The sequence below is a fragment of the Somniosus microcephalus genome, chromosome 1 (genome assembly GCF_052327205.1).
Source record: "Somniosus microcephalus isolate GS21.2 chromosome 1, FLI_Smic_1.0, whole genome shotgun sequence".
NCBI classification, from domain to species: Eukaryota; Metazoa; Chordata; class Chondrichthyes; order Squaliformes; family Somniosidae; genus Somniosus; species Somniosus microcephalus.
In genome coordinates this window covers 15,670,376-15,693,329 of record NC_140987.1, presented here as the reverse complement: position 1 = coordinate 15,693,329, position 22,954 = coordinate 15,670,376, and the positions used below count along the sequence as shown (strand labels likewise).

The window sequence follows — 22,954 nt, the reverse complement described above, 5'->3', positions numbered from 1 at the left end:
AACACCAGGAGTTATCTGCAGCTTCCCTTCACGCGAGACCTCCTGTTCCATTTGCCCCTGGGCCTCCAGTGCCGCCCCCTCTTGTTTTCGGTCAGGAGGATGCGGTGAGGAGTCAGGGCTACCCGTGAGGCTGGGTTACTCCAGCTCCACAACGACTGAATAGAGCCTCATTTAATAGAACAAGTGGATCTACAGTTACTTCCCCACCCCCCCAACCACACCCAACAACTTCCTGCGAGGGGCTGCCTGCTTCCCACTCGCCCACAGTCACACGATTAGAATGGGGGGGACTCGCCGCCTGTGTGCTTGGGGACGGGTGGGAGAGGGAGAATTAAAGCACAGTTGTAGAGCCAATCCCATCGCTCCATGACACAACACATTACAGCATTCTGCTGGGCGTCCCCTCCAGTCGCGAGTGTGGCCCTCGACAAAAAATAATTATTCATCTAAAAGACCCTGCATTTATACAGCACCTTTCACATCCTCAATATATCCCCAAGCGCTTCACAGCCAAATGAAGGCCTGGACTGTAGTCACTGCTGTAATGTAGGGAAATGCAGCAGCCAATTGGCGCACAGCAAGCTCCCACAAACAGCAAGGAGATAAATGAGCAGATCATCTGGTTTTGATGGAGCTGGTTGAGGGAGGAATGCTGACCAGGACACCGGGGAGAACTCCCATGCTCTTCTTCTAATAGTGCCGTGGGATCCTTTCCATCCACCTGATCAGGTGGAGGTTATCCAAAAGACGTCACCTCCGGCAATACAGCACCGCACTGGGAGCGTCAGCTGAGATATTGTCTCTGGAGTGGAGCTTGAAGCCACAACCTTCTGACTCAGAAACAAGAGTCATACCGACTGAGCCACGGCTGACATGATCACTACTCAACCATGTAGCTTTAAGTTCCTCGGAGTCCACATCACGGAAGACCTCTCCTGGTCCCTCAATACCTCCTCTCTGGTGAAGAAGGCCCAGCAGCGCCTATATTTCCTAAGGAGGCTGAAGGGATGTAACCTGTCACCCCTGATCCTCTCTAACTTTTACCGCTGCACAATAGAGAGCATCCTGACAAACTGTATCACAGTATGGTATGGCAGCTGTAGCTACTATGACCGGAAAGCCCTGCAGCAGGTAGTCAAAACTGCCCAACGCATTACCGGCACCCGGCTACCGACCATAGAGCAGATATACCAGAAACGCTGTTTACGGAGGTCACGGACCATCATCAAAGACCCTACCCACCCCAGCCAGAGTCTGTTCGCCCTCCTGCCATCTGGGAGACGCTACAGATGCATTCGCACCCGTACGTCCAGATTTAGGAACAGCTTCTTTCCCAGGGCTGTCATCCTACTGAACTCCACAAATAAACTCTAAAGCCTGCACATCTGCCAATGCACTTTATTATGGTTATGTTTATGTTAATGTATTACAAGCCAAATGTATGTGGAATGTTTAAATGTCTTAATCTAAATGTACACTCTCGGGAGCCGCAAGCCTACAATTCGTTGTACTGCACTTGTGCACTAACAATGACCATAAAAGTTGATTTGATTTGATGATTGGATCCATCATGTCCTAGGAGTATTTGATCGTCTAAGTCTGTACTTCTCCAAATGCCCTTTAATTCCATCCTTAACCAGTTACTCATCTTCTGGAAAGCTTTACCTCCCAATGGAGCTGCTGTCTTGTAATTCACTACTCTTTATTACATGCTCGACGCGAGCCGAGGACTGACCCTGCAATCCACACTGGACGAGGAATAGGCAAGCAGCCAGTCAACACTGCTGATCCTGCACCAGTAATGAAATCGGGACTTCAGGTCCTGTATGTCAAAGTCTAATATCCATCGCCACATGACACTACAGTCACCTTCAAAACAATGAAGCAACCACTGGCATCGAAGGACTGGGGACAGTCAGCTTTAGCCCAGTTCAATGTCAGGTGAAGGTGGGGGGGGGGGGGTAGGGGTGCTTTAAAAACCACTGAGAACTTCCTCCAGCAGATGTACATGTGGCAACACAATAGAGGGCCCACTTGAACCTACAGGAAAATAGGAACAGGAGTAGGCCATTTAGCCTCCAGAACCAATGAAGGATATATTGGCCTTGGAGGGAGTGCAGCGTAGATTTACCAGAATGATACCCGGACTCCAAGGGTTAAATTACGAGGCGCTATTACACAAACTAGGGGTTGTATTCCCTAGAACTTAGAAGGTTAAGGGGTGAGTTGATCGAAGTTTTCAAGATATTAAGGGAACTGATAGGGTAGATAGAGAGAAACTATTTCCGCTGGTTGGGGATTCAGACATGGGGCCATAGTCCACAAATTAGAGCCAGACCTTTCAGGAGTGAAGTTAGGAAACACTTCTACGCACAAAGGGTGGTAGAAGTTTGGAACTCTCTTCCTCAAATGGCAATTGATGCTCCATCAATTGCTAATTTTAAATCCGAGATTGATAGCTTTTTGTTAACCAAAGGTATTAAGGGATATGGGCCAAAGGCGGGTATGTGGAGTTAGATCGCAGATCAGCCATGATCTCACTGAATGGCGGAACAGGCTCGAGGGGCTCATTGGCCTACTCCTGTTCCTATGAACCGCTTTTGAAAAAAAAAATTACATTTCGTAAAATCCTGCTTTAAATTGGCTCCACGCATCCAGAACCAAGCACCTCCTCTCCCAGGCTTCAGTTTTAATCCAGGTCCACCATCCCACAGGATCAATTATCCAACATTTGGAAGCTGATGTTTTTGCAGTTCAATCCAACGCTGAACAACAACAGGATTATGGACAAGAGAATTTCAATTGTGATGAAGCAGAATAATAGCACGTTAATAATAGTGTTAATAAGAAAGATGGCGCGGAGTTAGCGGATCGCAGATATAGAGGCAGCAGGGGTTTGCTGCAATAGGCCTCAGTGTCCCAGGACACACGAACAGAAGAATTAGGAGCAGGAGTCGGCCGTTCGGCCCCTCGAGCCTGCTCCGCCATTCAATAAGATCATGGCTGATCTTCGACCTCAACTCCACTTTCCTGCCCATTCCCCATATCCCTTAGAGAGTCTAAAAATCTATCGATCTCAGCCTTGAACATACTCAACGATTCAGCATCCACAGCCCTCTGGGGTAGAGAATTCCAAAGATTCACCGCCCTCCGAGTGAAGAAATTCCTCCTCATCTCAGTCCTAAATGGCCGACCCCCTTATCCGGAGACTGTGCCCCCCGAGGACGAGAAGACTGCGGCGTTCCCTCCTCTCCACCGATCCCCAGATGACCAAAATATTTACCGTCTAGACTCAGGTGCCAAACCACTTGGGTAATGAACTGGAGAGAGTGCCGATTGCCACAGGAGGCTATACCTCAGCAAGGAATTGGCACAGTCAGCAGCCTCGGAGGAGAAGGGAAAGAGGGAACAGAAGCAAGAAGCTTAGAAAACTAGTATTTAAAAATGGATTTCCCCCGGTGACTTTTGGTGTCCGATAAATTCACACCAGAATTCCAAACATTGGTGAAAGAGAAAGACTGAAATTTTGCACCGAATGCACTGCCTGAAAGGGTAGCCAATTCAACAGTAATTTTCAAAAGGGAGTTGGATAAATACTTGAAAAGGAAATATTTACAGGGCTATGGGGAAAGAGCAGGGGAGTGGGACTAATTGGAGAGCTCTTTCAAAGAGCCGGCACAGGCACGATGGGCCGAGTGGCCTCCTTCTGTGCTGCATTAATCTATGAATGGTGGTAAGTGCTTAAGTGAATACATGCACGTGCAGTATAGTTACCTGTATTGTGCGCAAGGTGTGTTCTAATAAAATTAGTGCCCCGTGGCTGAAACAGTATCACTGTAGCCACAACCTGTGGCGAGTCAGTGATTTCTATTGGACAACACCAACCTACGCCTATCGAAAGAGAGTATCTTCCGTCGATGGCTCCCGAGCATAGTCTGGGAGTAGTAGAGCCATACAGACCATGACAGTCCCACCGTTCACCCCCTCAGTCTGTGCGGAGCTAGTTGGGCCACTGGCGGGGGTGGTGGGCGTGCTAATTTGTTCGAGACATATTTGACGTTGCTCAAGGCTGCATTTATTGCCCATCCCTGACTGCCGTCTAATTTTGACATCAAGGGCTAGAAACGGTGGGAGGAGGAGGGGGGACAACTGGAGTTCCCAGTACCTACGGTTGGTGAGCGTGAACAGCATCGGGATCAGCTGTGATACACTCACACAAACACCCTGCAGGAGTAGAAATTTCCTCCAATTAAATAAATATCGGGAAGACCGAAGCACGGTGGCATAGTGGTTAGCACTGTTGCCTCACAGCACCAGGGACCCGGGTTCGAATCCGGCCTCGGGCGACTGTCTGCGTTGAGTTTGCACATTCTCCCCGTGTTTGCGTGGGTTTTCTCCGGGTGCTCCGGTTTCCTCCCACAGTCCAAAGATGTGCGGGTTAGGTTGATTAGCTATGATAAAATTGACCCTTAGTGTAAGGGGGATTAAATACGTGGGGTTACGGGGATAGGGTGGGATATGTGTTGGTGTAGGGGTTATGGGGATCGGGTGGGATATGTGTCGGTGCAGGCTCGATGGGCCGAAATGGCCTCTATCTGCACTGTGGGGTTTCTGTGATTCTGTGACATTGTCTTGGGTTCACACCACAAACTCCGTTCCCTAGCCACTGATTCGATCTCTCACCCCTGGCGACTGTCTGAGGCTGACCAGGTCTGTTCGCAACCTTGGTGTCATATTTGATGACGAATTAAGATTCCTATCTCATATCCGTTCTATCACCAAGACTGTCCATTTCCACCTTCATAATAGCCCCCGTCTCCACCCTTACCTCAACTTGTCTTCTGCTGAAACCCTCATCCATGTTTTTATCACCTCTAGACTGGAATATTCCAACACACTTCCGAGTTCCTCCGTAAACTTGAGGTCATCCAAAAACTCTGCCGTCCGTGTCCTAACTCACACCAAGTCCCGCTCACCCATCTCCCCTGAGCTCACTGACCTACATTGGCTCCTGGTTAAGCAACGCCTCAATTTTAAAATTCTCATCCTTGTTTTCAAATCCCCAACATCTTATCTGGCTCGGTGTCAAATTTTGTTTTTGTTTGATAACACTCCTGTGAAGCGCCTTGGGACATTTTATTATGTTAAAGGCGCTATATAAATAACATTTGTTGTTGCCGCCAGCACTCACTGTCTAGATTGACACATGAACAGGGTGTGTGTGTGGAGGGATTGACAGGCACTGTGGAACCAGAACCCCCAAGCAAGAATTCAATCCCTTTTGGGGGGAAAAGGATAGTAGAATTATTCAGGGAGGAGAGCAGAGGGGGAAAAGAATTCCTTAATGCATCGAGATTCTCTGAACAAAAATGGGAAAATCCACCGAGACCAATAATTATAGTCACCATATATTAGAACAAGTAAAAACTCACACTTGTACCTAATCCTCGATAGACATACCTGTGAAGAAATGCATGATATACATATAGCCTACTTCTGATAATTCAATGTCATTTTTATTCCCCCCACTAAAAAAAAATGCAATTTATCCAGTAATTTGAACAGAGATTGCAAGCAAAGTGGGAAATAATTTCAGATAATTGGAAATAAGGAGTGGATTGTATCCCCATAATGCAAGTGTAAACAATTCATGAGAATAAAATATAGATTATCTAAATACAGGTAGAATTACAAAACCCATATACTGTATATTTAAAAAAGGTTAATATTTAGGTGTCTAAGATGCAGAACAACTTATGTTAATTAATATAGAGGCAATTAATTTTTAAGAAAGGCGTGCAAATAAATATAAGCAGAACGGAAAGTTTTAAGTTTTATAAATGGATTTGACTCCTGTACAAGCCCGCTTACCTGTTTGGCTGTGCAGACTCCACAAACTCTACCAGCTGCCCCTTGCCTGTCTCACCACACTGGGATACAGTAGCACACTGCCACCTTAGCTTTATACAGTACCGCCCAACCGGGCTGCACTGGGGAGCGCTGTCACTTCGAGTGCGTGACGGGCCAGCGGACCAATCGGGGCGCCGCGCTCCCGGCTGGCGCGATCGGCAGCGCGGCGCTGGGCCAATCGGCGGACGGGAGGGCGGGCCGGGGGCGGCGCCGCTCTCTTTTTGTGAATGGGCCCGGGGTGGTGTGAGCGGGCCCCGTCATCTGGTGAGAGGAAGCGGCGGCCAATCGTTGCGCCGGCGCCCCGGACGCTGGGGAAAAAAAAGCCAGCGGTCGCCCCTGGAGACGGTTGCCCAGGCAACGAGATGAAGGCCTGCAACAAAAAAAAGCATCTCCTGCTCAGGCCCAAGGACAAGTGTTGCAATCAGTCAATAGCAATTAATTCAGCCGTGGCTCAGTGAGTCACCTTGAGACTCAGACATTGGTTGTGGGTTCAGGTCCCACTCCAGACACTTGAGCACAAAAATCTAGGCTGACACTCCCAGTGTAGTTCTCTGGGAGTGATGCAAAATCCATTGGCAGGATAGGCGCACCAACGTTCTTGCTCAGGCCAACAGCCCCAGCATCGAAGCTTTGACCACTCGATCAGCTCCGGTGGACGGGTCACATTGTCCGCATGCCCGATACGAGACTCCCAAAACAAGCGCTCTACTCGGAGCTCCGGCACGGCAAGAGAGCCCCAGGTGGGCAGAGGAAATGCTTCAAGGACACCCTCAAAGCCTCCTTGAAAAAATGTAACATCCCCACCGACACCTGGGAATCCCTGGCCCAAGACTGCACAAAGTGGCGAAGAATCATCCGGGAAGGCGCTGAACACCTTGAGTCTCTTCGCCAGGAGCAAGCAGAAGCCAAGCGCAAGGAGCGCACGTCAACCCAAGCACCCCACCCACCTGCCCCTTCAACCACAGTCTGCCCCACCTGTAACAGAGACTGTAGGTCCCGCATTGGACTAATCAGTCACCCGCGAACTCATTTTTAATGTGGAAGCAAGTCATCTTTGGTTCCGAGGGACTGCCTAAGAAGAAGACTGTCGGAGGTGTCATCTTTCAGATGAGACGTTAAACCGAGGCATCGTCTCCTCTCTCAGGTGGGCGTAAAAGATCCCGTGGCACTATTTCGAAGGCGAGCAGGGGATTTCTCACTGGTGTCCTGGGCCAATATTTATCCCTCAACCAACATCACTAAAACAGATTAGCTGGTCATTGTCACATTGCTGTTTGCGGGAGCTTGCTGTGCGCAAATTGGCTGCTGCGTTTCCTACATTACAACAGTGACTGAAGTACTTTTTTGAAGTGTAGTCACTGTTGTAATGTAGGAAACGCGGCAGCCAATTTGCACACAGCAAGCTCCCACAAACAGCAATGTGATAATGACCAGATAATCTGAGTGATGTTGAATGAGGAATAAATATTAGCCAGGACACCAGGGAGAACTCCAGCTGCTCTTCTTCGATACAGTGCCATGGGATCTTTTACACCCACCTGAGAGAGCAGACAGGGCCTCGGTTTAACATCTCATCCGAAAGATGGCACCTCTGACAATACAGCACTCCCAGAGAACTGCACTGGAGTGTCAGCCTAGATTTTTGGGCTCAAGTCTCATGACCCACAACCTTCTAATTCAGACAGCAAGGGTGCTAACCACTGAGCCACATAAGATATTGATTCTGCACCAGGGGACAGTTCCACACACACTGATCACCCTCCGGGTACAGTAACATAGTGATTATGTAACTGGACTAGTAATCCTGGACTAATGATCCAGTAGATAGGAGTTCAAATCCTGGGGAGCTGGGGAATTTAAATTCACTTAATTAAATAAATCTGGAATTAAAAAGCTAGTATCAGTAATGGTGCCCATGAGACTATCGGATTGTCGTAAAAAAAAGAAATGGCAATATATTTCCAAGTCAGGATGGTGTGTGACTTGGAGGTGATGGTGTTCCCATGTGCCCTTGTAGGTGTAGAGGTCACAGGTTTGGGAGTTGCCGTTGAAGAAGCCTTGGCGAGTTGCTGCAGTGCATCTTGTAGATGGTACACACTGCAGCCACGGTGCGCCAGTGGTGGAGGGAGTGAATGTTTAAGGTGGCGGATGGGGTGCCATTCAAACAGGCTGCTTTGGTCTCGAAGTTCTTGAGCATTGTTGGAGCTGGAGACTGTCTTCAAAGGATTTGGGAATAGATAAGTCATGCAGTCTTTTCTATGGCATTTACCTTTGATGTAGCCAAAATTATTGGTGTATAAAGGAGCATTGTTTTCAGCATAACTTGAGAGCTCGAAAGATACAGAAACCAAAAAGCCACACTCTGTATACAGTTAGGCTGATCACCTGTACTGTGTATCAATAAAGTCTGTTCCATACTTATAAAATTCTAACAGGACTAGACAGACTAGATGCTGGAAGGATGTTCCCGATGGTCGGGGAGTCCAGAACCAGGGGTCACAGTTTAAGGATAAGGGGTAAGCCATTTAGGACAGAGATGAGGAGGAATTTCTTCACCCAGAGAGTGGTGAACCTGTGGAATTCTCTGCCAATTCATTAAATATATTCAAGAAAGAGTTGGATATATTTCTTAAGGCTAAAGGAATCAAGGGATATGGGGAGAAAGCAGGAACAGGGTACTGAATTTGGATGATCAGCCATGATCTCATTGAATGGCGGAGCAGGCTCGAGGGGCCAAATGGCCTACTCCTGCTCCTAACTTCTATGTTTATATCTTCTATATATATAAAGTGGCTCTTCTGTCTGTCCCGATGTCTGTCTGTCCGTTCTCTATACGTTTGAAAGTTACAGAGCGTACCGACGCGCGCGTCGCCTCAAAAGAAAGCTTGCGATTCCGGACCGGTCATAGGCGTATTTACGTTTCGGCCGGATAAAAACCGCGCCCGCGGTATCCGAAAAACATTCAGCCTTCCGCTCATTAGCATCTCATTAGCGACCGTGTGACGTCGAGGTCGACCAATCGGACGGCAGGTTCCTTCCTACAGTTGAGTGTCGAGTGACTCGACGATTGACCAATCCTACGCTTCAGTGACCTGACCGGTCGACCAATCGGTGCGTGTGTGGGCGGGCCTTATCCTTCTGAACTGAGGTGAGTGGCCGCCATCTTGCTTTTTCACAATTTTTTCCCCACACTTTCAGTGTGTTAGGGAAGTAAGGTAAATATTTTAATGATGTGTTAGGGAATTAAATAACAATTTAATAGGGGGGGGGAGAGCCTCGGGAAATCGTGGGGGGGGGAGAGCCTCGGGAAATCGCGGGGGGGGGAGAGCCTCGGGAAATCGCGGGGGGGGGGGAGAGCCTCGGGAAATCGTGGGGGGGGAGAGCCTCGGGAAATCGCGGGGGGGGGGAAGAGCTGATGAGTTTAAAAAAAACAAGAGGCCGCCAGTTGTGCGGCCGCCTTGACGACGGCACGCATTCGCACGGCCCCCGTTACCCCGGCAGCGGGGCACGCTGGCGGTCTTGCCTGCTCCCCGCGGGCCACCTCGCGCCGCCCGCACTGACCGCGCATGCGCCGCCCGCGAGAGCCCGCTCCCGGCGCCGGCCGCCGCTCAGCATTCCCGCTATCGCAACGGCACCGGACCTCAGGCGCTAGGCAGGGGGAGGGGCCGGAGAGAGGGACAGAGGGGAGCGGGGGAGTGGGCGAGGGGAGGGAGGGAGAGGAGGGGAGGGGAGGGAGAGAGGGGAGGGGAGGGAGGGATAGGACAGGGAGAGGACATGACAGGGAGAGGGGGGACACACAGGGGCAGGGAGACCAAGCGCCCCAAAATTGCCCTCACAACGCGGGGCTCCCCAGCTAGTGTTTCTATGTAACACCACTTGGAAGAAGCACTGAGAGTAGCAAGGGCACAGAATGTACTCTGGGTGGGGGACTTCAATGTCCATCACCAAGAGTAGCTCGGTAGCGCCACTACTGACCGAGCCCTGAAGGACATAACTGCCAGTCTGGGCCTGCGACAGGTGGTGAGAGAACCAACACAAGGAAAAAACCTACTTGACTTCATCCTCACCAATGTACCTGTCGCAGATGCATCTGTACAGTATTGGTAGCAGCGACCACCGCACCATCCTTGTGGAGACCAAGTCCTGTCTCCACACTGAGGACACCCTCCATCATGTTGTGTGGCACTACCACCATGCTAAATGGGATTTTTTTTTATTATTCATTCGTGGGATGTGGGCATCGCTGGCAAGGCCAGCATTTATTGCCCATCCCTAGTTGCCCTTGAGAAGGTGGTGGTGAGCCGCCTTCTCGAACCACTGCAGTCCGTGTGGTGAAGGTATTCCCACGGTGCGATCAGGGAGGGAGTTCCAGGATTTTGACCCAGCGATGATGAACGATCGGCGATATGCTTCCAACTCAGGATGGTGTGTGACTTGGAGGGGAACTTGGAGGTGGTGGTGTTCTCATGCGCCTGCTGCCCTTGTCCTTCTAGGTGGTAGAGGTCGCGGGTTTGGGAGGTGCTGCCGAAGAAGCCTTGGTGAGTTACTGCAGTGCATCTTGTAGATGGTACACACTGCAGCCATGGTGTGCCGGTGGTGGAAGGATTGAATGTTTAAGGTGGTGGATGGGGTGCCAATCAAGCAGATTGCTTTGTCCTGGATGGTGTCGAGCTTCTTGAGTGTTGTTAGAGCTGCACTCATCCAGGCAAGTGGAGAGTATTCCATTACATTCCTGACTTGTGCCTTATGGAAGTTGGAAAAGCTTTGGGGAGTCAGGAAGTGAGACACTCACCGCATAATACCTAGCCTCTGACCTGCTCTTGTAGCCACAGTATTTATGTGGCTGGTCCTGTTAAGTTTCTGGTCAATGGTGACCCCCAGGATGTTGATGGTGGGAATTCGGTGATGGTAATGCCGTTAAATGTCAAGGGGCGGTGGTTAGCCTCTCTTTGTTGTAGAAAATCATTGCCTGGCACTTGTGTGGCGCGAATGTTACTTGCCACCTAGCAGCCCAAGCCTGAATGGCATCCAGGTCTTGCTGCATGCGGGCATGGACTGCTTCATTATCTGAGGAGTTGCGAATGGCGCTGAACATTGTGCAGTCATCAGCAAACATCCCCACTTCTGACCTTATGTTGGAGGGAAGGTCATTGATGAAGCAGCTGAAGATGGTTGGGCCTAGGACACTGCCCTGAGGAACTCCGGCAGCAACTGCTGCAGCAATGTCCTGGGGCTGAGATGATTGACCAACAATGACAACCATCTTCCTTTGTGTTAGGTATGACTCCAGCCATGGACACACCCTGGTGTTCCATCTCACCATCCAAACACACCCTGCCATTCCATCTCGCCATCCGTACATGCCCTGGCATTCCATGTGTGCCATCCGGAGGAGGTGGGGCTGCCCAGTTCAGGGATGTCTACGCACGAGTCCTCCCCTGTTCTATTGGGGATCTGGGCTGAAGAGCGTTGCTCGGAGCAGTCCCAGCCAACAGGTTTTTAAGTTGATTCACGGACTACCAGGCTGACTGTAACTTTTGTGGCCTGGATGAGTCTGTGTTTCATGTATATGCGGAACGTGAGAGGTTGCAGCCCCTGTTCCATTACTTAAAGGGGCTGCATCTGAATTTCAGTCCCACGCTCCTGATCTTTGGCTACCCGGTGCGGAGGGGAGTGGACAGGTTGTAGGACCTCCTCGTGGGTCTGGCCAAGGCGGCCATCCACAGGTCTAGGTCAGATGCGTCCTGTGGGGGCGGTCGCTCTGGCTGCCTACCTCTCTTCCGCGACTTTGTCTGTGCCTGGGTGGCCCTGGAGAGGGAGCACGCGGTGTTCACCAGTATGCTTGAGGCTTTCCGCAACGGGTGGGCATCGCAGGGATTGGAGGGCATAGCGGGTAGTGCAAATAATATGATTTATTTTGAAACTTTTCTTTTTTCATTGTCTAGGCCTGACACTCCTGCCATCGTGAGCGTGGTGCAGGCTTGATGGACCAGCTGGCCTTTACCTGCACCCAAGGGTTTCTGAGAGTGAGATTTAAGATCTTTCACAACTAGTGCTAGGCACCCCGGTTTGAACTTTACAAGAATGATGGATTTGAAACATCTGGCTTCCATTGGTGGCTTTAGAACTTATGGGAAAAGTGCTGAGAACAGTTGTTCCACAAGGTTAGGCCTGCCAATTCAAATAGGCAACCGCTGACTGGGATTAGAGAGAGAGAGAGAGAGAGGGAGAGGAGAGTATATGCCAAGGACAGCAAGTGAGTGTGCTGGACCCATTCTATCTCAACCTCTGTCTGTAAAAAGCCCACCTCTATTCTCAATTGCCCAGCATTATAAGAACTTTGGCATGAGGAGAGCCCTAGTCCCTCAGTGGGTGGTGCTCTTTCCCATATTACAACAGTGACTACGCTCCAAAAGTACTTCATTGGCTGTAAAGCGCTTTGAGACGTCCGGTGGTCGTGAAAGGCGCTATATAAATGCAAGTCTTTCTTTCTTTCGCACCTCTGAGTCAGAAGGTTCTGGATTCAAGTCCCACTCCAGAGACTTGAGCTCAAAATTCTAGGCTGACACTCCAGTGCAGTGCTGAGGGAGTGCTGCACTGTCGGAGGTGCCCCCTTTTGGATGAGATGTTAAACCGAGGCCCCGTCTTGTAAGGTTCACAAAATTCCCACATTCCCCCCAAGGTTATTAATAAAAGGGACCGTGCATGGACAATTTAAAAAGGGTACCCAAAAAGATGGCGTCTGCACCTCGTGACCAAAAGCCTGTAAGATTTTTAAAAGCTTGGATTCTGCAGCACAGAACAGGCTGCTTTGGGAAATCGAAACTTAAAATGCATTTCTGTGAAAAGGACTTTGTGTTTGAAAAGCCAGACAGCCAGGCAAACACTGAATATGCATTTCGTCAGATTGGAACAGATCAACCCAGTTAGGCCTAAGCACGAGGCCATTAGTTTGTCCGCATAAGTAATCGGAAACAGCTTAAGGAAGCCGCCAAGGCTGGACAGGCCGATTAAAATGCATTAATGACAATACAGCTCGGACATCGGGCCATCAGGTGCGATAAACGGCCATCTAAAGCTAGTTAGTTTAGATTGGTATAATCATTTAAAACAGCCCGCCAAAAGTTAAACAATGGACTGACCTGATTTGGCGCGCAGATTAGGGCCTTCGGAAGGAGTATAATTGTAGGCCCTTAGTGACAATCGCTCTCTTACTCTTGACTCTCTTGCCCTGCTCTCTCGACTCTGACCTCTTGGGCTGCTGCCGCCCGTACTCGTGCCCTGGCCTCGTGGCGGGTTCTCTTCTCGCTCCCCGCATTAAGTTGCAACCAAGGACATCCATACCAAGCGCAGAGGAGGGGAACGAGACCCGAGTCCAAAGTCACCCAGGACACCCGGGCCACGAAAGAGGGCAGAGGAAATGAGGCGAAATGAAATGAGATGAAGAACAAGGTAGAGACCCGACAATAGCAGAGAAGGGCAGCAAAAGACGCATTGATAACAGCCAAACGCCTAGTTATAAGCTGGCATTTGGGGAAGAGTTTAGACAAATAATACCAGCGTTCTAAGAATGGGTAGAAAAATCTAAGCGGTGAAGACTGCCAACCGTCCCATAAACGCGGCGTTACCGCCGACGGCCGCCTGAGGGAAAAAAAGAAGAGAACCCATCGCGACGGGACGGCGACAGTAGCTGAGGAGAGGAAAGGTGTGCCGCAGCAACAGTTCCAGCACTGCGCCCTGAGACCACATGACGACAGAGCACTGCAAAGGACAGGAGGCTAAACCTCAAAACTCGCAACTGTTAAAGCAACAGGCCTTGGATTGGTGAGCATGAATTCCTGGCCCCTCATAGCTTAATCTAGTTAGGTATAGGGGGTGGGATAAGGATAAGGGGATTGTTAATGTAGTTTGTTTTCCCTCGATGTGCCGTGTGTTCCCCATTCCCTGTATAAGTATATAGTTATTTGTTTACGCCTGCAATTGTTTACCGGTAAATTTCTCATAAGACTGTGTTTTTATTTCTGTTTTAATAAAATCTTGGTTTTCTTATACCAAACCACTTGTCTACTCGATTTTTCTGTATCGCCGCCTGCACCTAAGTCCGGTGTCTAGAACCCAGGGGCGTGGGAGTGATTCGAACCGCTCACAGGCAGTCAGGGGCATAACTGACTGGGCGCACGCGCCACCCGCCACCCCCTACAGTCTGCTCTCTCAGGTGGATGTAAAAGATCCCATGGCACTATTTCGAAGAAGAGCAGGGGCGTTCTCCCTGGTGTACAGCAAATATTTATCCCTCAACCAACATCGCTAAAACAGATGATCTGGTCATTATCACGTTGCTGTTTGTGGGAGCTTGCTGTGCGCAAATTAGCTGCCGCATTTCCTGTGGTAAACCACTGTTATAGTTATCACTGTATATTGTTCTCACTGTTCTCACTGTCACATCACTACACGAGGTCGCCTCTTGTCGCACTGTTATACCTGGGCTGACCACCTCCGACTCCGCCCATTACCTGCCCAGGTATAAAGGTAGCTGACTGGCTAGTATTCCTCCCTGTTGGATCGGATCACCCACGAGGGTGGGCTCTGTTATTTAGCCAATAAAAACCTTCAGTTACGTTCTTAACTCGTCGCCTTTTATTGGACTAATTGATAGGCATATCAATTTTATTGGCTAAATTTTAAAGATGTCTGATAATGAACAGCAACAGCAAGGAGCTCACCCAGCAGCACAGCAACAGCAGCCTCCAGACAACGGGCCACACCAGCCGGCTTGGCTGCAAGCCCTCAAACCACCGTACCTGGATCTAAACCCACAGGCACCAAACGCAGCCCTCAACTTCAAACACTGGCTGGACTGCTTCGAATCCTACCTGGAAGAATCCGGCGCCCCGCAGAGATCCAAACTAAGACTTCTGAACGCCCAAGCGAGCCCGAGAGTATACGCACTCATACAGGACACGACTACGTACGAGGCCACTATCAACCTACTGAAACAGCAGTACCGCAGCCCGGTAAATTACATGTACACCAGGCACCTCCTAAGATCCCGCCCGCAACAGCCAGGAGAGTCTGTAGCTGAATTTTTACGGGCGCTAAGAGCACTCGGCAGGAACTGTGACTTTAAAGCGGTGACGGCTGTTGAAAATACGGAAGATAATATCCGCGATGCCTTTGTGAAAGGCCTACGGTCCGACTACTCACGGCAAAGACTGCTTGAAGCTAAAGACCTCGACCTGGACAAAGCTGAAGCCCTCGCTCTCTCCCTGGAGGTGGCCCATCAGGACCAGGAGGCGTTTTCCAGGTACTGCTCGCGACCCTGGGACTCGGGCCCGACCCCTACCGCAATACCCTTCGCAGCGCCGCCCCCGGGACCTACCTCAGCGTCGGCGTCCCGGACCCGACCGGGCCCGCCACCCCCGGTACCGGCTCCGACATCGGGCACCCGCGATCGGGCCGCCGGCTGCTTCTTTTGCGGCCAGGAGAAGCACCCGAGGTCGCGCTGCCCAGCCAGGAACTCTACCTGCACAACCTGCAGGAAGAAAGGCCATTTCTCTAAGGCCTGCAGGAGCGGATCTTCAGAGGCCAGCAGTGCCTCATGCGAACTGTGGGGGCGGCCATCTTCTTTCACGGCAACTGAGGCCAGTATCCCCACACGTGAGTCATGGGGGCGGCCATCTTTGATCAAGGCAACCGACCCCAATAGTGCCTCATGTGAGTTATGGGGGCAGCCATCTTCTCCGCCATTTTGTCCTACCTCGTGGGAGACGCCATTTTACACACCACGCCCGACTGCCACCGGGCCCCCGGACCCGACGACCGCCTCGCCCGCAGACGACAACGACTCGCTTACCTACACGCTAGCCTCCGTCACTCTGGATCAAGCCCGCCCACACCACCTGTCCAAGTCGATGATGGACATCAAAGTAAACGGCCACGCCACGACCTGCCTGTTCGACAGCGGAAGCACGGAGAGCTTCATCCACCCAGACACGGTGAGCCACTACTCCCTCCCTGTCCTGCCAACGCGCAACCGAATCTCGATGGCATCGAGGTCCCACGCCACGGACATTAGCGGCTACTGTGCTGTGACCTTGTCGGTTAAGGGTACAGAGTATAAAAACTTTAAACTCCTCGTCCTCCCCCAGCTCTGCGCTGCCGTCCTACTAGGGCTGGACTTCCAATCCCACCTCCAAAGTGTAACCCTAGCATACGGTGGACCCCTCCCCCCACTCACAGTCGACAACCAGCGAAGGTTAAACCGCCCACCGCGTAACACCTGCAGCCTATCCACCCTCAAGGTGCCGCCACCTTCCCTGTTCGCTAACCTCACCCCCGACTGCAAACCCGTCGCTACCAAGAGCAGGCGGTACAGCGCTGGGGACAGAGCTTTCATTAGCTCTGAGGTGCAGCGTCTCCTGAAGGAGGGCATCATCGAGGGGAGCAACAGCCCCTGGCGTGCCCAGGTCGTGGTCGTTAAGACCGGCGATAAAAATCGCCTGGTCATCGACTACAGCCAGACCATAAACAGATACACCCAGCTGGACGCATACCCCCTTCCCCGCATATCTGACATGGTCAATCAGATTGCACAATACCGCGTATTCTCGACCATCGACCTTAAGTCGGCCTACCACCAACTCCCTATCCACCCCGAGGACCGCCAGTACACCGCCTTCGAGGCGAATGGGCGCCTATACCACTTCCTTAGGGTCCCCTTCGGTGTCACCAACGGGGTCTCGGTCTTCCAAAGGGAGATGGACCGGATGGTTGACCAGAACGGACTGCAGGCCACATTCCCCTACCTAGATAACGTCACCATCTGCGGCCGCGACCGGCAGGACCACGACGTGAATCTGGAGAAATTCCTCCGTACGGCCCAACGGCTGAACCTCACCTACAATAAGGAGAAATGCGTGTTTAACACAGCGCGCCTTGCCATCCTTGGCTGTGTAGTAGAGAACGGAGTCATCGGCCCCGACCCCGAAAGAATGCGCCCCCTCATGGAGCTACCCCTCCCCCACTGTCCAAAAGCACTTAGGAGAACCCTGGGGCTTTTCGCCTACTATGCCCAATGGGTACCCAATTATGCGGACAAAGCCAGACCCCTCCTGAAAACCACATCCTTCCCCCTCACGGAAGAGGCGTGCGCGGCCTTCTCCCTCATTAAGGGAGACATAGCCAAGGCCACAATGCACGCAGTGGATGAGTCAATCCCCTTCCAAGTGGAGAGCGATGCATCCGACTTCGCCCTAGCCGCTACCCTTAACCAGGAGGGTAGGCCGGTAGCCTTCTTCTCAAGGACCCTACAGGGCCCCGAGACCCGACACTCGTCGGTCGAGAAGGAAGCCCAGGCAATTGTGGAGGCAGTACGGCGCTGGAGGCACTACTTGGCAGGCAAACGATTTACCCTCCTCACCGACCAACGCTCGGTTGCCTTCATGTTTAATAACAAGCTGAGGGGCAAGATCAAGAACGACAAAATCTTGAGGTGGAGAATCGAGCTTTCCACCTATGATTATGAGATCTTGTACCGGCCCGGTAAACTGAACGACCCCCCTGATGCTCTTTCACGCATTACATGCGCCAGCGCGCAAAGTGATAGACTTCAGACCCTCCACAATGACCTCTGCCACCCCGGAGTCACCAGACTCTACCATTTCATTAAGGCCCGCAACCTGCCATACTCCATCGAGGAGGTCAGGACCATGACCAGGAACTGCCAGATCTGTGCTGAGTGCAAACCGCACTTCTATAAGCCGGACAGAGCAAGCCTGATCAAGGCCACCCGCCCCTTCGAGCGTCTGAGCATCGACTTCAAGGGGCCCCTACCGTCATCCGACCGTAATGTGTACTTCCTCAACATCGTTGATGAGTACTCCCGTTTCCCCTTTGCCTTCCCCTGCCCAGACATGACCAGTAACACGGTCATTAAATGCCTGAACAAACTCTTCGCCTTGTTCGGGTTCCCGAACTATATACATAGTGACCGGGGCGCCTCCTTCATGAGCGAGGAACTCCGTCAGTTCCTATTGGAGAGGGGTATTGCAGCAAGCAGGACCACCAGCTACAACCCCCGAGGGAACGGCCAGGTGGAAAGAGAGAACGCGACGGTATGGAAGGCCACCCTCTTAGCCTTAAAGTCTAAGGGCCTCCCAACCTCCCGCTGGCAAGAGGTCCTCCCGATTGCGCTGCACTCCATCCGGTCACTACTTTGCACTGCCATTAACACCACCCCCCATGCCCGAATGTTTGTCTTCCCCAGGAAGTCGACTACGGGAACCACCCTACCAACCTGGCTGACCTCTCCGGGACCCGTCTTGCTGCGAAAGCACGTGAGGGCCCATAAAACGGACCCCCTGGTCGAGAAGGTGAACCTCCTGCACGCCAACCCCCAGTACGCCTATGTGGCTTACCCAGACGGACGGGAGGACACTGTCTCCTTACGAGACCTCGCACCCTCACCCCCCCCTCCCAACCCCCCGAGTCCAGCCGAGGTAGACGGCATGCCGGAACCCCACGAGCCTTTGCCGACTACGCAGACACCAGCTTTAACACCGGATAATGTAACACCGCCGCTGCGACGATCGGAGAGGCTAACGAAGCCTCCGGACAGACTGACATACCAGAGCTGGTAATACACTTCACCCCGCCGGACTCTAATCTAAACAAGGGGTGAATGTGGTAAACCACTGTTATAGTTATCACTGTATATTGTTCTCACTGTTCTCACTGTCACATCACTACACGAGGTCGCCTCTTGTCGCACTGTTATACCTGGGCTGACCACCTCCGACTCCGCCCATTACCTGCCCAGGTATAAAGGTAGCTGACTGGCTAGTATTCCTCCCTGTTGGATCGGATCACCCACGAGGGTGGGCTCTGTTATTTAGCCAATAAAAACCTTCAGTTACGTTCTTAACTCGTCGCCTTTTATTGGACTAATTGATAGGCATATCATTTCCTACATTACAACAGTGACTACACTTCAAAAAGTACCTCATTGGCTGTAAAGCGCTTTGGGATGTCCTGAGGCCATGAAAGGCGTTCTAGAAATGCAAGTCTTTCTTTCTTTTTACAAGCATCGCAATCAAGGTGACCTACAGACTGGCGTAGATCTCGAGGCTGTCCAAGTACCACTTGGACCCACGCAGTACCTTAAAAAGCTCAACCTAGGCTTCCATACCGCATGGCACTGCACGCAAGACAGAAAAGTCTGGAAACGTCACACACACACACACTGTCAAGCTCCCACTGGTGGAGTAGAGGATTAGTAATATTATCAGTAGTACAGTCGCCACCACTTACACCGTCCATGTTTATCACGTGTAGCTGCTTATTTCAGGTAAATAGCACTGACCATTTGCCATAACAAAGGCGCCGCTTATAACATATTAAACCCACTGACTATTTCGGGCAACTTAATAAATTCTTCACATCTTATTAATCCCCTGTATTTACCAATTTACCTCCAGCCCTACAACCCTCCGTGATCTCTTTGCTCCTCTAATTCTGGCGTCTTGCGTCCCTGATTTTAATCGCTGCACCATCGGCGGCCGTGCCTTCAGTGGCCTAGGCCCCAGGCTCGGGAATTCCCTCCCTAAACCTCTCCACTTCTCTACCTCTGTATCTCTCTCTCTCTCTCTCTCCTCCTTTAAGATGCTCCTTAAAACCTACCTCTTTGACCAAGCTTTTGGTCACCTGCCCTAATATCTCCTTATGTGGCTCGGTGACAAATTTTGTTTGCTACTTCTTATTGGTTGATTACTTTAATTGATGACAGGAGCTAGCAAGTGCCCCCTTCTTAAAGGGGCACAACCAATAAAACAATAACTTAAACAGAAACATTTAAAGGAACCTTAACAAAATCAAATTAAAATGTAGTTTTGGGGATTGATGAAGCACTCCAGTCCCTCCGGTGCCCACTGGTCGAGGAAGGAAATTTTGTTTGCTAACATCCTATGAAGCATCTTGGGATGTTTTACTACATTAAAGGCGCTATATAAATGCAAGTTGCTGTTGTTAATTTAAGAAGCTCTGCTGATTCAGGCAGAGTTGGGTCTTCAGTCAGCTGTTCGCACCTTGTCAAAGTGCGATTACGTTAGTGATGCATCTGAAAGTAAATGATGACTTTAACGGTTCAGCTGTCGGAGTGCTCACTCCCACGTCGGTATGTTAATGGTGACTTGTTCAGCCTTCTCCTTCCAAAAGTGTGACAGAAAAGAGGGAGGCGAGAACTCTTTGCTCAATTCTAAAATTTGCTAATTATCAGCATTGTAGAGGCTGTGGAGATATCAGGCATTCTGCATTAAGTCGGTTTTTACAAAATAAATGCTGTTTCCATTCGCTTTTTGCTTCTAATGGCCACTGCATGTAAGAGGGCAAATCAGACAATGAAGCAGTCCATGCCCACATGCAACAAGACCTGGATGACGTTCAGGCTTGGGCTGATAAGTGGCAGGTAACATTCGCGCCACACAAGTGCCAGGCAATGACTACCTCCAACAAGCGCGAGTCTCACCACCGCCCCTTGACATTCAACGGCATTACCATCGCCGAATCCCCCACCATCAACATCTAGAGGTCACCATTGAACAGAAACTTAACTGGACCAGCCACATAAATACTGTGGCCACAAGAGCAGGTCAGAGGCTGGGTATTCTGCGGCGAGTGTCTCATCTCCTGACTCCCCAAAGCCTTTCCACCATCTACAAGGCACAAGTAAGGAGTGTGATGGAATACTCTCCACTTGCCTGGATGAGTGCAGCTCCAACAACACTCAAGAAGCTCGACGACATCCAGGACAAAGCAACCCGCTTGATTGGCACCCCATCCACCACCTTAAACATTCACTCCCTCCACCACCGACGTACCGTGGCTACAGTGTGTACCATCTACAAGATGCACTGCAGCAACTCGCCAAGGCTTCTTCAGCAGCACCTCCCAAACCCGCAACCTCTTCCACCTAGAAGGACAAGGGCAGCAGACACATAGGAACACCACCACCTCCAAGTTCCCGCCAAGTCACACACCATCCTGACTTATGAGTTATATCGTCGATCCTTCATCGTCGCTGGGTCAAAGTCCTGGAACTCCCTCCCTAACAGCACTGTGGGAGTACCTTCACCACACGGACCTCAGCGGATATGATATAATTGGGATTACGGAGACATGGCTCCAGGGTGGCCAAGGCTGGGAATTCAACATCCAGGGGTATTCAATATTCAGGAAGGACAGAAAAAAAGGAAAAGGAGGTGAGGTAGCATTGCTGGTTAAAGAGGAGATTAACACAATAGTAAGGAAGGATATTAGCTCTGATGATGTGGAATCTGTATGGGTAGAGCTGAGAAATACCAAGGGCCAGAAAACGTTAGTGGGAGTTGTATACAGACCCCCAAACAGTAATGCTGAGGTTGGGGATGGCATTAAATGGGAAATTAGAGACACGTGCAATAAGGGCACAGTAGTTATCATGGGTGACTTTAATCTACATAAAGATTGGGCTAACCAAATAACTAACAATACTGTGGAGGAGGAATTCCTAGAGTGTATACGGGATGGTTTCCTGGACCAATATGTCGAGGAACCAACTAGAAATCAGGCCATCTTAGACTTGGTATTATGTAATGAGAAAGGATTAATTAGCTATCTTGTACGAGGCCCCTTGGGGAGGAGCGATCATAATATGATAGAATTCATCATTAAGATGGAGAGTGAAGTAGTTGACTCAGAGACTAGGGTCCTGAATTTAAATAAAGGAAACTACGATGGTATGAGGTACGAGTTGGCTAGGATGGATTGGGGAATGTTACTTAAAGGGTTGACGGTGAATAGGCAATGGCAAACATTCAAAGATCGTATGGATGAACTACAGAATTTGCTCATCCCTGTTTGGCATAAAAATAAAACAAAAAAGGTGACTCAACTGTGGCTAACAAGGGAAATTAGGGATAGCATAAGATCCAAGGAGGGGACATATAAATTGGCCAGAAAAAGCAGCAAGCCTGAGGATTGGGAGCAGTTTAGGATTCGGCAAAGGAGGACAAAGGGATTAATTAAGAGGGGGAAAATAGAATATGCTTGCAGGGAACATAAAAACTGACTGTAAAAGCTTCTATAGATATATGAAGAGAAAAAGATTGGTGAAGTCAAGCGTAGGTCCCTTGCAGTCAGAATCAGGGGAATTTATAATGGGGAACAAAGAAATGGCAGACCAATTAAATACATACTTTGGTTCTGCCTTCACAAAGGAGGACACAAATAACCTCCCAAAGATGTCGGGGAACATAGGGTCTAATGAGAGGGAGGAACTGAATGAAATCAGTGTTTGTAAGGAAATGGTATTAGGGAAATTGACAGGATTGAGGGCCGATAAATCCCCAGGGCCTGATAATCTACATCCTAGGTTACTTAAGGAAGTGGCCCTAGAAATAGTAGATGCATTGCTGGTCATCTTCCAAAATTCTATAGACTCGGGCACAATTCCCATGTATTGGAGGATAGCTAATGTAGCCCCACTATTTAAAAAAGGTGGTAGAGAGAAAACGGGGAATTATAGACCGGTAAGCCTGACATGGGTAGTGGGGAAAATGCTAGAGTCCATTATAAAAGATGTAATAGCAGAGCACTTGGAAAACAGTGACAGGATCGGACAAAGTCAACATGGATTTACAAAAGGTAAATCGTGCTTGACTAATCTACTGGAATTTTTTGAGGATGTAACTGGTAGAATAGATAAGGGAGAACCAGTGGATGTGGTGTATTTGGACTTTCAGAAGGCTTTCAATAAGGTCCTGCATAAGAGATTAGCGTGCAAAGTTAAAGCACATGGGATTGGGGGTAAGGCACTGACTTGGATAGAGAACTGGTTGGCAGAGAGGAAACAAAGAGTTGGAATAAATGGGTCTTTTTCCGAGTGGCAGCCAGTGACTAGTGGGGTACCGCAGGGATCGGTGCTGGGACCCCCTATTCACAATATATATTAATGATCTAGCTGAGGGAACTAGATGTAATATCTCCAAGTTTGCAGATGACACAAAGCTGG

The 22,954-nt window shown here is 50.2% G+C and overlaps 2 protein-coding genes across 2 annotated transcripts in view; both read right to left on the bottom strand.

The window, feature by feature from the left end:
* Positions 1-5,946, bottom strand: part of hmgcs1 (3-hydroxy-3-methylglutaryl-CoA synthase 1 (soluble)) — a 379,408-nt gene extending 373,462 nt beyond the window's left edge. Inside the window, exon 1 of the mRNA XM_085969371.1 lies at positions 5,872-5,946. The gene's annotated coding sequence lies outside the window, so the exon portion shown is untranslated. The remainder of the gene's footprint in view (positions 1-5,871) is intronic.
* The window catches only part of LOC147123944 (zinc finger protein 131-like), a 111,556-nt gene that overhangs the window by 21,277 nt on the left and 67,325 nt on the right, over positions 1-22,954 (bottom strand). The window lies entirely within an intron of this gene.